Source organism: Protopterus annectens, chromosome 5.part0, assembly GCF_019279795.1.
Source record: "Protopterus annectens isolate FY-2018-M chromosome 5.part0, PAN1.0, whole genome shotgun sequence".
Taxonomy (NCBI): domain Eukaryota; kingdom Metazoa; phylum Chordata; order Ceratodontiformes; family Protopteridae; genus Protopterus; species Protopterus annectens.
Window position 1 is genome coordinate 1,145,440,434 of NC_056735.1, and position 16,273 is coordinate 1,145,456,706.

The following is a 16,273-nucleotide window of genomic DNA, read 5'->3' on the forward strand; positions in this document are numbered from 1 at the left end:
CCTTTTTCAAGTTCCACCATTTGCTCCTTGGTGCTGCCTTCGCACTCCTCCTCCCCTTCTTGATCACCAACATCATCCTACAAACCACCATCCTATGCTGCCTAACTACACTTTCCCCAGTCACCACTTTACAGTCTCCAATCTCCTTCAAACTGGCCCTCCCACATAAGATATAATCCACTTGTGTGCATCTTCCTCCACTCTTGTATGTCACCCTATGCTCCTCCCTCTTGCTAAAATACATATTCACCACAGCCATGTCCATCCTTTTCGCAAAAATCCACTACCATCTGACCTTCTGCATTCCTTTGTTTAACACCATACCTACCCATCACGTCCTCATCCCCTCTGTTCCCTTCACCAACATGCCCATTGATATCTGATTCAATCATCACTGTCTCACCTTTGGGTACAGTCATCACTACTTCATCCAACTCACTCCAAAATGTTTCTTTCTCATCCATCGCACACCCAACTTGTGGAGCATATGCACTAACAACATTCATCATTACACCATCAATTTCCAGCTTCATAAACATCACTCTATTCAACACTGTTTTCACCTCCAAAACACTCTTAGCATACTGTTCCTTCAGGATAACTCCTACGCCATTTCTCCTCCCATCCACACCATGATAAAACAATTTGAACCCACCTCCGATACACCTAGCCTTACTCCCCTTCCATCTGGCCTCTTGCACACACAATATACCAACCTTCCTTCTGTCCATCATATCGTCTAGCTCTCTCCCGATACCAGTCATACTGCCAACATTCAAAGTTCCGACCCTCACTACCACAGTCCTAGCCTTTCTCCTCTCTTCCTGCCTTTTGCCATGTCTTCCGCCTCTTCTCTTCCTTCGGCCAACAGTAGCCCAATTTCCGCCAGCACCCTGTTGGCTAACAGTACTGGTGGTCGTCGTTGTTAACCCGGGCCTTGACCGATCCAGTATGGAAATATTTACTGGTTTTACATCACATGCCATTCTGTTAAAATATCTGTTAACTACATTTCCTGCCCCAATACTTTGATATTATGTGATGAATGAGTCTGGAAGTCATAGTGCACTGAAATCTGTAAGAATGCCTTATTTTCAGAAAAGTCACATTGATGGAAACAAGTTTTGAAAAAGCAATATGCTTATAAATATACAAAAGTAATACTTAAAATATACTTACTATATATACTAGCTAATCCTAACAGTTAATTTTTGGAAATGTTTGTTAGCAGTCTTTGCATCTGAATAATATCAGAACAGAAAGAGTAAAAGGTGTTTGACTCAAATGAGTTCTAAACAAACTTTAACAAGAGAAAAAACACACATAATCTTTAAACAAACTCTAGTAACATAATAAAACCATAAGCAACATAATGGTGAGTTCAAAGTTAATACTGTTATTTAGAAATAAGAGCAGTAATTATAATTCTTAATCTATTACAAGGTTATAAATTAGAGAAGGACACTAACGTGAAGCCTTCAGACACATAACTGGAATCACAAAAACTCAGCTCTTGCCTTGCTCTGCCCTCATGTTATGCACATGAACATACCTCTCAAATGTTCAGATTTTTGCCTCTTATTTTTGATCTGTTCCTCATACAATTTATGGTTTTCTGGCATATCACTGAGGATTTAAGACACTAAATAATGACACACATTTGAGTTTGATCCTTAATATCCTTCAGAAAATGCATGCTAATGCAAACCTTATTATTCTAGCAACTTTCTAAAGTTTTAAAAGCAATATTTATTTTAAAATCTATCCTTATTTGATGGCCATTGTTCCCCAGTTAATTGAGTCTTTGTCCAGATTTCTTTCACTAATAAGTTGAGAGGAATGTGCATGAATAATAGGCCTTACTGACTGTTAAGCTTGTGATTACTTGTGTTCTGAATATATACCTTATGTGATGGTAACTACTATATTTTCTTGAATAAAACACAGCTGCCAAAATAACCTCAGGTAATCTGACAGTTACAGTTAACTGTTTCTTCTCCCAAACTATAACAATCCCAAACATAATTACTGATTGGCATTACAAAATTAAAATTAAAGCAGAAACTGACAAATCACTATAAATACAATAGTGCAGGACAAATCACTTAGCTACCAAAGCTTCCTTATATATATGACTTGTCTCATCTATTCACTGTTAACTCTAACAGAACAAACCTTGTGTAAATATGTACACGCTTTGTAACTCTTTCTGCACACAATTTCACTGTCATTATTCACTTCTGTAACCATAATCTGCTAAATATGTACATAGTCTGACTGCTTATCTCTACACTCAGCCTTGTAATATATAGTTTTATTACTAAACTAGCATTTTACCTGTCTTCTTCTTTGTTACCTGTAGCATGTACACAATAAGATTTTGTTATTGCTAAAGAGAGAATGTCAGACATGCAGCTTTCAAAACACATTTTGTGTTCTTATCACCTACATGTCCATCCGTGTTCCATCTGCTGCACAGTTCAGATGTCTTCAAGAATTCAAATTCCGCATACACGGAAGATAAAGACGTAAACAATCGGTCGGACAGACTCAGAAGACTATTTCTGTCTTCTGTGTCTGTGCAACAGGTCACAAAGGGTGTTCTTAAAAAAAAAACATATTTTTTTTAATTAAAAGAAAATTAATCTTCCAGTATTTTTTCCAGACAATATGCTGTCCGGTCCATTTTCTAGACAGTGTCCTTTAATTCTGGATAGTCCAGAAGAATTCGGGACAGTTGGCAACCCTAGACAGATGGTATTTCCTTTGGGTCAAGCTTGGTCTTGCAGAGTGTGTTTGATCACAGGGTGGTATTGCCATGAATGATGTAGGGGCTCATCGCACTTTCCTGCCTCACAATATGATGCAATAGTATGTGATAGCAGGGTGAGTGAACAGAAGGTAAATAAATAAATAATAAATAACTGAGCTGAGGTGGCAAGAGAAGAAATCTTATCATACGTTCTTCATATTGATCACTTCTGCAGTAGCCTTAGTATTATGGGTTATATCCTACCAAGGATATAATGGCTAGCAAGCTTCCAAAGCTTCAGGACATCTTCTTCACATCCAAACTATCAAGCAGCTCAAGTTGAGCTGACTGAAAAAAGTTTGGGCTGAAAACCCTTCAGAGCTTTACTGCCACTGAAAAGTATGCTTCTGTGAGGCTTTTGAGAATAGACAGTTGGCTTGTGCTTTTCTTTGCTTGGCAGATAAGTTCTCTTTGGGGAAAAAATTACATTTTTTTTACATTTTGTTAATATTTTATTACTTTCCTCTTCAGGAAAACTGTTGTAACTCTAGGAGTGTTGTTATTTAACAGACTGTCTGAAGACTATAACATTCTTTTAAACAGAGTACTTGTTTCTTTCTGTCCGTTTAAAAGTGCTGTAAATTAATTGTAAACATATTTTCTGTGGAGACATTGTTTATTTTTCCATTTTGGGGCTTTTATAGTATTTTAAGTGCTTTTTACTGTGTTTTTCTGTTAAAAAAAAGTAAGTTGCGTGGACTGGTAATTTTACCGGCATTTGTTGCTTGTTTTCCTGGAAAAGAGGCACCATTTTTGGCTTGATGATAGAACAGGCTACTTGTCCCACAGTTGGTCCTTCCAGCCACAAAAAGATAAAGTTAAGCAAACAGCCTTTGTCACCACAGTAGGTTAGCAATTTGCTTCAGCTGCAGGTGGGTGACTGTGCTGTTGCCATTTGATGTACCTCAGACCACTCGTCTTTTACCCTGGAGCCATCTTTTGTTGCACCTATGAACTTGGAGTTAGCCACATTGTCTGTGGCTGTTGGAGTCCCCTCAGTGAGCAAAGGAGAGCAGATTGTCAATCTGAGAGGGAACAAGGAAAGTTTCCCTGTTGTGTCAGAATGTTGAGCCCATTCCTGAGGAAGCAGCTGCTGCCATTAGTAACATGGTTGCCTCCATTTTTCCCATCAAAAAGAAACAAGAAACCAAACTTAAATCTATCTCTCTTCAAATTTCTTTGGATAGGAGTAGTTTACTGGGACTGACTCAAAGGTTAATTAGGGTATAAATCCTTCTTGTAAAGTAGTTTCCAGTAAAAGAAAGAAGGATTCCTATTTTCCTGAGGAGATTCAAAGTTCTGAATCTGAATAGAAAGATGCATGGATGGTTTTAGGGTTTTGTCTTCTGTTTTGTGATTCAGAGTCAGATCTGAGCTTAGTTTCTGGGGGGTTTCTTTCTGTGAGACCATTGCTAGAATGTCCAAGTGTTTTCAGTGGCAGAACGCTGAGGTTTCTCAGTCCCTCATAAAATACCAGAAGTTAAAGAATGATTTTCCAGAACCTACACCCATTTCTCCTGTCCTGTCTCCTTTAGTGGCTGTATCCCTTGCTGCTTGCAATTTTCCTGATAGTCAACCATCTGTCCATTCCTCAGTCTTTTAAATTTTTATACACTATTCTTAAACCTGACCCAGCAGCTTCTTTTTGAGGAGTTGCCTTTGGGGGACACAGTAGCCATAATGATGGAATACTTTAAGTGGGATTCTTCTCAGGTGTCTGTTATCTTGAAGAGGTATTATGAGTTGCTTTAGGTAGACTCTTTTAAACCTTCTGCAGTACCTCCTGTGTTGGCTGCTTTCAGGCAGTACAATTCCCTTCCTTTTTTCCTTCTCCACAGTCTGCTAGTGAGAGGGTCCTACATACCTTGATGTTAAGTTGTCAAACTCGCCTTCATTCTTGCTGGATGGGTTCGGAGCCGATCCTCGGCTCCGACTCGGCACTTGCTAAGCTCGAGAGCTAATTTTACCAGCTCGAGGCAACCCTATATCCAATGAGTCAAGGTGTGACTACCCAGATCTCGTTTGCCGCTTCGCGAAGAGGTCTCCTTTTACCAGCTGAGGTAAAGTTTTAGTATTTTTATACTAAAGTCCAGTCAAAAAAAATTTCCATTTTCCTGATTTCCTTTCTTAAGAGTTAGTGTTAACTAATATCTATCTATCTTGCCCTATATTCCCTTTCTCCTTTATATAGGGATAGTTTTTCCTCCCTTCAGGCCTTAAGCCTCCCTTCCATTATTTTTCTGTCAGGAAGTGTGGATGTGTTTTTCAGTTTTCCCTATTTTTATTAGATAACTGTGTGACTGGTGTGTGTCTGTGTGTTTTTGTGTTTGGCATACCATGTCAAAAGAAGTAAAGGTCTCAGGCTTCAAGAAGTGTGACTCGTGCTGTCAGAAAATGTCTCTGACAGACGGTCACACTTCTTGTGTGTACTGCCTGGGGCCTCTACACCTGCAGGACTCCTGTGCTATTTGTCACTCCTTCAGCCAGAGAGTCCTGCAGGAATGTAGGAACAAACTGATCCTACGTGGCTTGTTGAAGCCAGAGAGCTCCCCGACCAAGACTGGGTCGGTCAAGCCCTCTAAGCCAGCTAAAGCCCCGGCTTTGACTTCTAAGCCTTCGGCGGTGGCTCCGACTCCTTCGGAGTTGAGATCGGCTCTGGCTGGAGCCGATCTTTCTATCTCTGAGATGGTGGTATCGGTGCCGGCTGGCTCTGATACACTTGCACCGATGTCGATGTCGGCTCCAGCTGGAGCCGACGTATCTTTGACTAAGGCTGGTGCCGATAAGCTGTCGACTCCAGCTGGAACCGAAGGGTCTTCGACTCCGATGGCTCCTTCCAAAAAGAGATCTCGGTCCCATTCCCTGGAGTCGATTCGTTCGGCTCCGGGATCTCCTCTACTTTCGGAGCGGAGCCATCGGAGCCGATCTTCAGGGTCTTCTAGGCTGTCAGACCATGACTTGGAGAGGGTGGTAAGTAGACTGCTGAAGTCACAGGCACTGGCCCAGATGCTCCATAGCCCGTCTCAGCAGACGACCGCTATCCCTCATCCCCCTGAAATTCCTCCCCCGACTCTCCTTCAGAGTTCGGAGCCGGAGCTTCTCGGAACGTTGACCGTGGGTGCGCTGGAGCAGATACCTCCCCTGTTGGCTCTGTCGTCTTTGACTCCGATTTCCTCCATGAGACCTTCCTTGGAGGGATCCGGTCGTCGGGTCTCCCTTGTCGGCTCCGAGGGGGCGAGTGGCATCGGACCCTTGTCCGACCCCGCTCTTCCTCTTGGAGCTTCGGCATTGCTGAGCTCGGCACCGACATCAGCCTCGGAGCCTTCTCTTTCGGTGGGACCGGGGATTCCTGTTTCTTCGGAGCTTGAGTCTTCTGGCCTCCCTGGAAGGGGAGCCTTTGAGGTGATGAGGAGTGTTCTAGCCCCGGAGCTGAGTCAACGGTCAATTCCATTAGCTCCTCCCTCTTCGGTGCCTGTAGATGTCTCTTCCCATTCTCTTGCTCCAGGACCCAGAGATCCATCGCCTCAGGTTTCCCTATTGGGAAGAACTTCCTCTTCCGAGGTTTCTCCTGATCCTTCGGGAGAGCCCCCGCATAAGAGGACGTGCAAGAGGAAGCACACAGACTCCCCCGAGTCTACGACATCAGATACCGACTTAGATGAGTCGGAGGGTTCCCCACGGTCCCCCTCTGAGGATGTCTCCTTTTCAGACATCCTGGAACACCTTAAGCAGAGGTGGAACTGGCCTTCCATTAACCCCTCCGAGGATGAGTCGGTATACCTGGAGGCTTTTGGATCTCGACCCTCCACCTCCTGGGTGTCTCCGCCTTTCGACCCGCTCATTGAAGTGGTGGCTCGAAATGCGTGGGCGGCCCCGGATTCTGTGGAACCAGTCCCCAGGAGGCCTTCTAAATTCATCACGGCCCCCGCAGACAAACAGTTTCTCACCAAGGGTGTCCCTGTTGATGCCATGGTGGTGGCGGCTGAGACCAAGAAGGAACTTGCCGATCCTTCTGTACCTGTCCATCCTCCTAACAAGGACTCTAGGACCATGGATAGGTACGGTAAGCGGATGTTTTCTTCAGCGACCTTCGCTATGCGTTCGCTGAACTATCTCTGTCACTTTACCCGGCTTCAGAGAGATATTCTCAAGGAACTAGGTGAGGTAGTTCAGGATCCGTCAGCTGCTGGGGCTCAAGAAAAGATTGCCTCACAACTCGGAATCCTAAATTCTATAACTAACTCCTCCATGCGGCTCATTTCATATGCAGCCGATGGGGTGAGTAGAGCCGCAGGCACAGGAGTGGCACTTAGGCGTCAGTCCTGGATGCGGCTTTGTAATTTCGCAGACCCCTTTAAGGTGTCCTTCACTAAAACTCCCTTCGATGGTTCGGCTTTGTTCGGACCTCAGGTGATGGACACATTGACCAGGTGTGAGCAAGACGGCAAGACTCTTTCTGCCGTAGGAGTCCATTTCTCCACCCCTTCAAGACCCTATCCTAAAGGTCAGAAGGGAGGGAAAATGTGGTTCCGTAAATCTCAGGAAGTCACGCCGGATGCACGTGGTCAGTTTACCCTCAGAGGCAGAGGGGGTAATAATAATAGACGCCGCCCTAGGGGCAGAGGGGGTCCGCAGAATCAGGGTAGCAGAGAGCCTCTCTCTGATAAACCCTTCCAGCACCCCTGAGGTGTTGCCCGACTGTCCACCCTTAGAGGCAGTCGGGGGAAGATTGTCGCTGTACCCAACAGCCTGGCGCTCCCTTTCTCAAGACAAATGGGTACAGTCGATCATATCCGAGAGTTACAATATCCCTTTCGTGAGATATCCTGTTCCTCATCAATCCCTCCCGGACGTTTCACCCGGTCTAAGGGAATTGGCAAAGCTGGAGATATCAAAGCTCCTAGCAAAAAGAGCCATCCAACTAGTGCCAGCAGACCAAGTAGGATCCGGAATCTACTCAAGATTCTTTTTGGTTCCCAAAAAGACGGGAGATTGGAGACCAATTTTAGACCTCAGCAGACTAAACAAGTTTGTCAAAAAGGCAAGGTTCCGGATGGTCACGCTTCAGTCCATTCTACCCTTTTTCGGCAAGGACAACTGGATGTGCTCAATAGACCTTCAGGATGCGTACTATCACATAAAAATTCACAGGCACTCCAGAAGGTTTCTTCGCTTTCAGCAGGGGACCAGTCATTTTCAATTCAGAGCCCTGCCCTTTGGTCTCACTACAGCCCCCAGAGTGTTTACCAAATGTATGGCAGTGGTCACGGCTCACCTGAGACGTCAAGGATTCCAGGTGTTTCCGTATCTAGACGACTGGCTCCTCTCTGCCACCAACAGGCATCAACTTCTCAAGGCCAGAGACTACACTCTTCACACCTGCAACCAATTGGGGATTTCTATAAACTTCGAAAAATCTTCACTGTCGCCTTGCCAATCTATTACCTTTATAGGCGCAGAATTAGACACTGTTGGGATGTCAGCAAGACTCACAAACCAAAGAATTCTGGACATACAAAAGTATGTTCGGATCATACTACTCAGCAAAAAGATCAGGGCCAGATTTGTCCTGAAGGTGCTAGGTCTTATGGCTGTGGCCATCGTACTGCTTCCTTTAGCTCGCTTCCACATGCGTCTTCTGCAGTGGATGTTGTTCACCCAGTGGTCCTTCCAGCAGCTTCCCATGCGCCACGAGATCTTCGTGACGCAATCGTGCAAGAGTCACCTAACCTGGTGGATATCCTCTCCGCAACTCCATCAGGGCCGACTATTTGTTCCCCCAGTCCCGGTTGCCACAGTCACTTCGGATGCCTCTCTGATCGGGTGGGGGGGGGGGGCATTATCAGGGCAGGATGGTCCATGGGACTTGGCAACCCATAGAATACCATCTGCACATAAATGTCCTAGAGATGAGAGCAGTGCTTTTAACATTGCAAGCCCTCAGCGACTTTCTTCCTTTAGGGACTATTGCAGTTCAGACGGACAACATGTCCGTAGTCTGGTATATCAACAAACAGGGCAGGACCAGGTCCTATCCACTGTGTCGAGAAGCTCTCAGACTTTAGCAATGGGCAATCTCCTCTCATCGGTTTCTGATAGCAACGCATATCCCCGGGAAATCCAACCTCTTAGCGGACAGACTGAGCAGAGCTATTCTCATGCCACACGAGTGGTCTCTCAAACAATCAGTAGTGGATGAGATTTGGGGCGTCCCTTGCTGCTACACCCCAAAACAGCAAATGCCCAGACTTCTTCTCCCTCTTTCCACTACCAGGCCATCCCCCCAGAGACGCTGTAACCCAGGATTGGCCCCGGGGACTTCTTTATGCCTTTCCTCCATTCCCGCTGATACCTCAAGTGATTCAGAAAGCTACCGTCTTGAGAGCCAAGTTGATTCTCATTGCCCCTTACTGGCCTCGACAAGTTTGGTTTCCATCCCTACATCATCATCTCTTGGTTCAGCCTTGGCATCTGGATCCAATTCCAGATCTTCTGACCCAGCATTCGGGTCATCTGCACCAGGCCATTCATTCTCTCAACCTCACTGCTTGGTTGCTCCACTTCCTTCCTTAGCCAGGCTCCCTATGATTTCTAATCCTGTGCGAGATATCATAGTAGCTTCTCTAAAGTCCTCTACCAGAAGGATTTATGCTAGCAAATGGCAGCGTTTTACCTTCTGGGCAAAGTCCAGGGACATAGATCCCTTTACTGCTCCAGTGTAGTCAGTCTTGGACTTCCTAGCTGAGATTTTTCAATCGGGTTTTTCTTCTTCTACAGTTAAGGTCCAGCTGGCAGCAATCTCAAATTTTCATGTTGGCTTAGCGGATCAAAACATAATGTCTCACAAGCTTTGCAAAGCCTTTCTTAGAGGGATTTTTCTCCTGAAACCTCCAATCAAAGATCCCCTCCGCAATGGGACCTGAATTTAATGCTGGCATCCTTGATTCTGCCCCCCATTGAACCGGCTGCTACATGCTCATTAAAATTTCTTTCCTGGAAGACAATTTTTCTGGTTGCTGTTACTTCAGCCAGGAGGGTGGCTGAACTTCATGCTCTCTGTGTCCGTCCCCCATACTTGGTTTTCCACAAAGATAGAGTATCTTTAAGAACTAATCCATCCTTTTTGCCCAAGGTTGCTTCTCAGACGAATATTAACCAATCTATTGAATTGCCAGTTTTTTTTCCTAATTATTCTGACAGAGCAGAACAGAAACTTCATTGTTTGGATGTCCATCGCCAACTCAGATATTACTTGGACAGAACTAAACAATTCAGAAAATCTAATCAACTGTTTCTTTCTTATGCAGAAAACAGGAAGGGTCTTCCGGTCTCCAAGGTGACCTTATCCAGATGGCTGTCTTCTACCATTTCTCATGTTTATCTCCTTAGGGGCAAGCAACTGCCCTTGAAACCAAACGCACATTCTACCAGACGCCTAGCCACTTCTACAGCATTTCAGGATAGGCTACCTATTGACACCATTTGTGCGGCAGCCACTTGGTCCACTCCTCACACCTTTGTCTCTCATTACAAATTGGACTTAGCCTCCAGAGACAGGGCTAGGTTTGGTTCCACAGTTCTCAAGAGTCTGTTCCATTGAGCCACCCAGGATAGAGGTGCTAGGGACGCGGTCCCATCCAGCAAGAATGAAGGCGAGTTTGACAACTTAACATTAAGAAGTTATGTACCTACCATAACGTTCCATGTTAGTTGTCTTCTCTCACCTTCTTTCTTGCGTCCCTCCCTCCTTCCCCCTAGCCTGGACAGACCTTGAAGTTGTACTCTTTTCTGGGTACGATCCATTCTTTCTATGGGCCCCAGTAGGAAGTGTCACTAGTATCTAGTGGTTTCTTGCTTTGTTTCTTTCCACATTTAGTTCCTCTTCTTCCTTGTGGAAGAAGATTACTGGCAGGGGTTTCTATAGCTACCAAACGAGATCTGGGTAGTCACGCCTTGCATCATGGGATATAGCGGTGCCTCGAGCTGGTAAAATTAGCTCTTGAGCTTAGCAAGTGCCGAGTCGGAGCCGAGGATCGGCTCCGAACCCATCCAGCAAGAAAGAAGGCGAGAGAAGACAACTAACATGGAACGTTATGGTAGGTACATAACTTCTTATTTTTGCATAAACAGCTCCGGTATTATTTGGATAAAACTAAGACCATTCTTAAGTCTGACCAGCTTTTTGTTTCTTTTCATCCCAGGAGTTTTGGTTTAGCTGTTTCAAAGCAAAACTTCTCCTGGATATCCAAGGCCATTTCCTTTTATTGTTTTTATGGCAAGTGTCTGTCTACTTCTGTTAGAGCTCGTTCCACTAAGGCTGTGGTTTCTTCTGGTGCTTTCTTCAAGGGTTTGGACACCAATTCCATCCTTGAAGCTGCTACTTTGTCCTCAGTGCATACCTTTACAAAGCATTATAAATTGGATATGGTTTCAAGAGCAAGAGCAGGTTTTGCTAGGACTATCTTGTGTGGGTTCGTTGAGGGCTCTTCCCAGCCATCCACCTCTCACTCTTATTCTTGTGCTTTTGTACTCTCCGTAATGTTAAGAATAGACTGCTTTGTACTGAAGCAATTCAGTTCTGGGTAACTGTTTCTGTAAGTCACCTTTATGCCCTATGTTCTGTGCATGGAGCATATGTGTGATGTATGGTGCATACGAGATCTAAAGGCTTTGCTATACTGGCCAGACATTAGGCTATCATTGGCAGGAGATCCCTAAAGTTAAGAATACTGCAAAAGTGAAGAGAAGGACATCTACTGTTATGATAACATTTTATCCACTGCACCAAAAGTGTTCACAAAGTCTTAAGTTCTGATTATAGCTCATTGCAGGCTACAGGGTATTCACATTTTTCCATATGTAGATGATTTGCTTATCTTTGCAGAGTGTCTTTCAAAGTGTCAGGAATCTCAGTGTTGGGTGAGAGATCTCTTGCACAAACTTGGATTCCATGAGAACATTCAAAGTCTTTCTTGACTCCTTCACACACAGTTGTGCTCCTGGGATTCAACTAGACACCTAAATTCAAGGAGCTTTTCTTCCACATGATGCGAGGGAATATCTCAGTATTTTGGATCTCATGGCTTCTATTTTTCTCATCATACACCCGGCAAGACTCTACATAAGAAAGATACAGTGGTAGCTGAAAACAGTTTGGTCCCAGCATCAACACCCTTTATCTTTTCAGATTCCAGTGCTGGGGGTTGTCAGAAGAGAAATCCTTTGGTGGAGACAACAGATCTCCTTTGATCCAGGTCTCCCTTTCTCCCTCCCTGTTCCAAAGCATTCAGTCACCACAGATATTTAAGATTTTGCTTGGGGTGCACTTTCTGGAGAGAGAAAAATACAGGAGGTGTGGAGCACCAAGTGCAGTCTTAATTCTTTTTAAGTACCTGTTCTCTGAGGATGTGCAGCAGGTACTAATGGAAACAAGAAAGCCTACTACTAGAAACTCGGGTCTACTTCATTTGCCCTAACTGTCATTTGCCCTAGACCAAATGACTGAAATTTCATTTGCCCGACACGTCATTTGACCGACAAGTATTACTGGCAAGAAAATGGAATATGCCTCCTTCCCCACTGTAGTGCGACCCTGGAGTTAGAATATATAGTTAGGGGGGTGTGGGGGTGAAGCCCCCCACTTACTTTTGTTTTACTAAGCAATATGACATCAAAACTTAACAATATAATATGAAATTAAGTGGGGGGCTTTGCCCCCATACCCCCCCCAACTATATATTCTAACTCCAGGGTCGCACTACAGTGGGGAAGGGGGCATATTCCATTTTCTTGCCAATAATACTTGTCGGTCAAATGACGTGTCATGCAAATGAAGTGTCGGGCATATGAAATTTCAGTCAAATGGGGTCGGGCAAATGAAGTAAACCCTAGAAACTCATATGTTAGCAAATGGAAAAGGTTTTATAGTTGGTGCCAGCAACACAACCAGCACCCATTCAGGACTCATTGTTCTCTGGTTTTACAATATTTGTGTGAGTTCCTATCCTGTGGCCTTTCTTATTCCTCTATCATGGTTCATTTATTGGCCATTTCAGCATGTTTATCCTTGGATCCTCCTCTTTCAATGCAGTCTCATGTCAAAATGTTCTTGAAGGGGGTAGAAAACTGAGGGCCTTCCTTGGAATCTTAATTTTGTGTTAGAAAAGCTAACACTTGCTCAATTTGAACCAGCTAATCTGTCTTATTTGTGGTTCTTAACATGTAAAACAGTTTTACTGGTTGCTCCGACCTCTGCAAGAAGGGTACCTGAGTTGCACACTGTTAAGGTGAGTCAACCCTATCTCATTTTCCACAGGGACAGGGGTTTCTTTTTTTGTTTTTTTTTTTTGGAGAACTCATCCTTCTTTTATGCCTAAAGTGGTATCTGAGTTTATTTTTAGCCAAGCTGTCCATCACCCTGTTTTCTTTCCTGAACCTAGAAATGTATGAGAAAGGATAAACCATACCTTGGATGTCCACAGTTAACTCAAGTACTATCTTGACAGAAATAAATCTTTCAGATCTTCAGATCATTTGTTTCATGTGAAAATAAGAAGAAAGGACAAACTGTATCAAAGCAGACTGTTTCCAAATGGTTGTCTAAAGCTATTGCATTTTGTTATATTCACCATAACAAATCTATTCCAGGCTGGGTCAAGTCCTAATCTACCAGGGCCTTGGCTTCATCTATAGCTTTTTAGAAAGGTTTGGATTCTAGACATATTCTAGAAGCTGATACTTGGTCCTCTCTACTTTTGCAAAGCACTATTAACTTTATTCCTTTTCTAGGTGTAGATCAAGCTTTGCTAGGATCATTTTCTAGGTGCTGCCAGACCCTTCTCCTTCTACTAAATAAACATGGTTAGTGATGTTAATGTACCCATATCACTATGGCCACTGTGACAGTCATCAATAAGAAGTGCATTGTATTGTTGAAGTTACCATAACACCCATAACACTAGTTATTTCAATGATCAGTGCTGCAGAAGCCACTCCCTCCACCTCCTTGTGTTTTGGTGTGTTTTTTTATGCCAGGGTATAGACATTTTTGTTCCTAATTGTCATTTCAGGGCTCAACCTCCCTCTTTCTGCTGGCAGGAAAGCTCTGAAGGGTTTTGCACCCACACTTGTCCTTTAGTCAGATCAGCTGAAGCTGCTTGACAGTTTGAGCATGTGGAATGTCCCCTGAAGCTTTGAAAACTGACCGGCCATTATATCCTTGGCAGGATATAACCCATATTGCTAAGGCTACTGCAGCAGTGGTCATTCAGACATCTACTGTTATGGCATGTTCACATTACAGAACTGTACTTTACTCATTGTGAAGGTTCCTTCATAGATCAAATGATCTGGTGAGTACGTATCCATTATTTTTGATTGTTAGAGAAGTTACCATACATTGTGTCAAACGCAGTTTTAAAGCCGATTAAGAATATGGTTCCTGTATTTCATCTCCTTGTCTTACTGCTGTTTTGCAGTTCTGAAATCCTGATGTTCATCGTATGGTTCACTGCTATCATACCATACATTGTTGATGGAAACTGAACCACAAGTGGATGCCAGCCCATTATGGGCATTGTCACTAGGATGCGTGGTCGAAAGGGAAGAGTAGCCAATTTCATTTTTTTTTTTTTTTTTTTTTTTTGCCCGATTCGAATTGCTCAGTAGGTTGTCTATTAGTCCTTTCCAGGCAACTTCATAGCCTTGTGAGAGTTTTTATCTTATTTCATTGTGATTGTTGTTGCTGTTTTATGAAGTGCTAGGTTTGAGTACTTTAAATCCTTTGAATGTGGTATTAGAATTTTTCTACCTTGAGTTGATGATGTCCCAAGAAAAATCACCAGCAAGTGTGCCTCTGGTCAACATATCCTGACTATGTACCTCCAAATGAATTCAGTCTTCAGTGACTTTTCTGTGTGTAATGATAAACTTGTTTCTGTTTGCAAGGAATGTTCCTTTCAGAAAAAGGCTTTTAAAAGCAAGCCTTGAAACCTGAACGCTTTTTTAGGAGAAACAAAAATTCCCAACTTTAAGTCGAGGCATTTCAGTCTTTCATTCTTTGGAAGGACCAATTTCTTCAAGTCTTCACACTACTACCCCCCCCCCCCAAAAAAAAAACATAAACTCAAGTACCGCAAAAAATAGAAGAGCCCCAAAAATGAATGTTTGTCAAAGTGAATAGGGTGAGTGATGCCACAGAGACATCATCAGTTCTGCAGAGGCCTTGGGGTTCTGGCTCTGATTCCCCCATCATCTTTGTACCAAATACACTTTGGAGGCTGGAAGAGGGGTATCTCTTCTTATGTCTTGCCAAGCCTCTCCAGAAATTGTTTCTGCAAAACAGCTAGACACTGGCTTCCAGATTTCAGCCATTTCTTAACACATGTTGCAGGCCCTGTGGGAAGAATTTTCCCCACCAGGCATTCTCTCTGTTTTTGTGCAGGAACTTTCAGCCCTAGTTCAGCCAGTAATTTTTTTTTATGATCCTGAACAAACTTCTAGCATGACAGAACCTGTGGTTTATATTGCTGTAGACTTTACATCCATCCACAGAAATCTGCCCTCTGGACGCCTGCTGTGGCTTACGTCAGTCAAACAAAACATTTGCAGAGGACTATATTTTGGCCTGTAAAAGGGCTAACACCTTGACTGCCCTTAATATGAAGCTCAATATGTCAGGAATCATTTCCCTAGGTAAAAAGAAAAATGCTCCCTCACTGAAACCTTTGTCCAGTGTGGACATCAGTGAGGAGAATGATCAGAACTTGGTGTACTCCTCACAGATTTATTGCTCTTTGAGGTTATAACATAGATGTGGAAATGTTTCTGTCGGTCTTTGTGCTTTTCTTCTGAAGGGGTTACCTTTGGAGAAGTTCACATTCTTATGAGAAACAGCTTCAGATAGGGATTGAAGGAAATGTCTAGTTCCCGTAGTAGGTATTGTGAATTTGTGAGGCAAGAATAATCTAAGATCTGATGTTGTCAATTTTCATTCATTTATCAACAATCGAGTTCAGCTCCAACCCGGCTGCTTTTACAATTTGTGGCCACTAGAACTATGGAGTTCCTCCCTTATTCATGCTGTATCCCCTAATATACCTCAAATCTCATTTGCCCCCTTCATGTACAGATATGGTTGCTGTGATCTCTCAAGCATTGGTTAAGTTAGTCAGCAAAGTGAATTATTTAATTACTTCTTTACAGTTGTTTACTGACTTAGTTTGTATATATTTATATGCTCCCGCCTACACTATTTTAGTGTATTTCTAAATACTACTGTTGGTATTTATCTCTCCCCTTCCTTCTCATACCATTGTTGGTAGCCTCTTTCTAACTATCTATGCAAAAAAAAATTCTTTCTTCCTTTTCTATACATAGATAGATTTACAGTGTTAAGATTACTGAAAGCTTTCAGGCTTTAAAACATGTAAACACTGTGGGTACAAACTTCTTTTATATGAT

At 43.4% G+C, this 16,273-nt stretch overlaps 1 protein-coding gene across 1 annotated transcript in view; it reads left to right on the forward strand.

Annotated features, from left to right (window-relative positions):
• TGFBRAP1 (transforming growth factor beta receptor associated protein 1) overlaps positions 1–16,273 on the forward strand; it is a 1,222,189-nt gene that overhangs the window by 580,818 nt on the left and 625,098 nt on the right. The window lies entirely within an intron of this gene.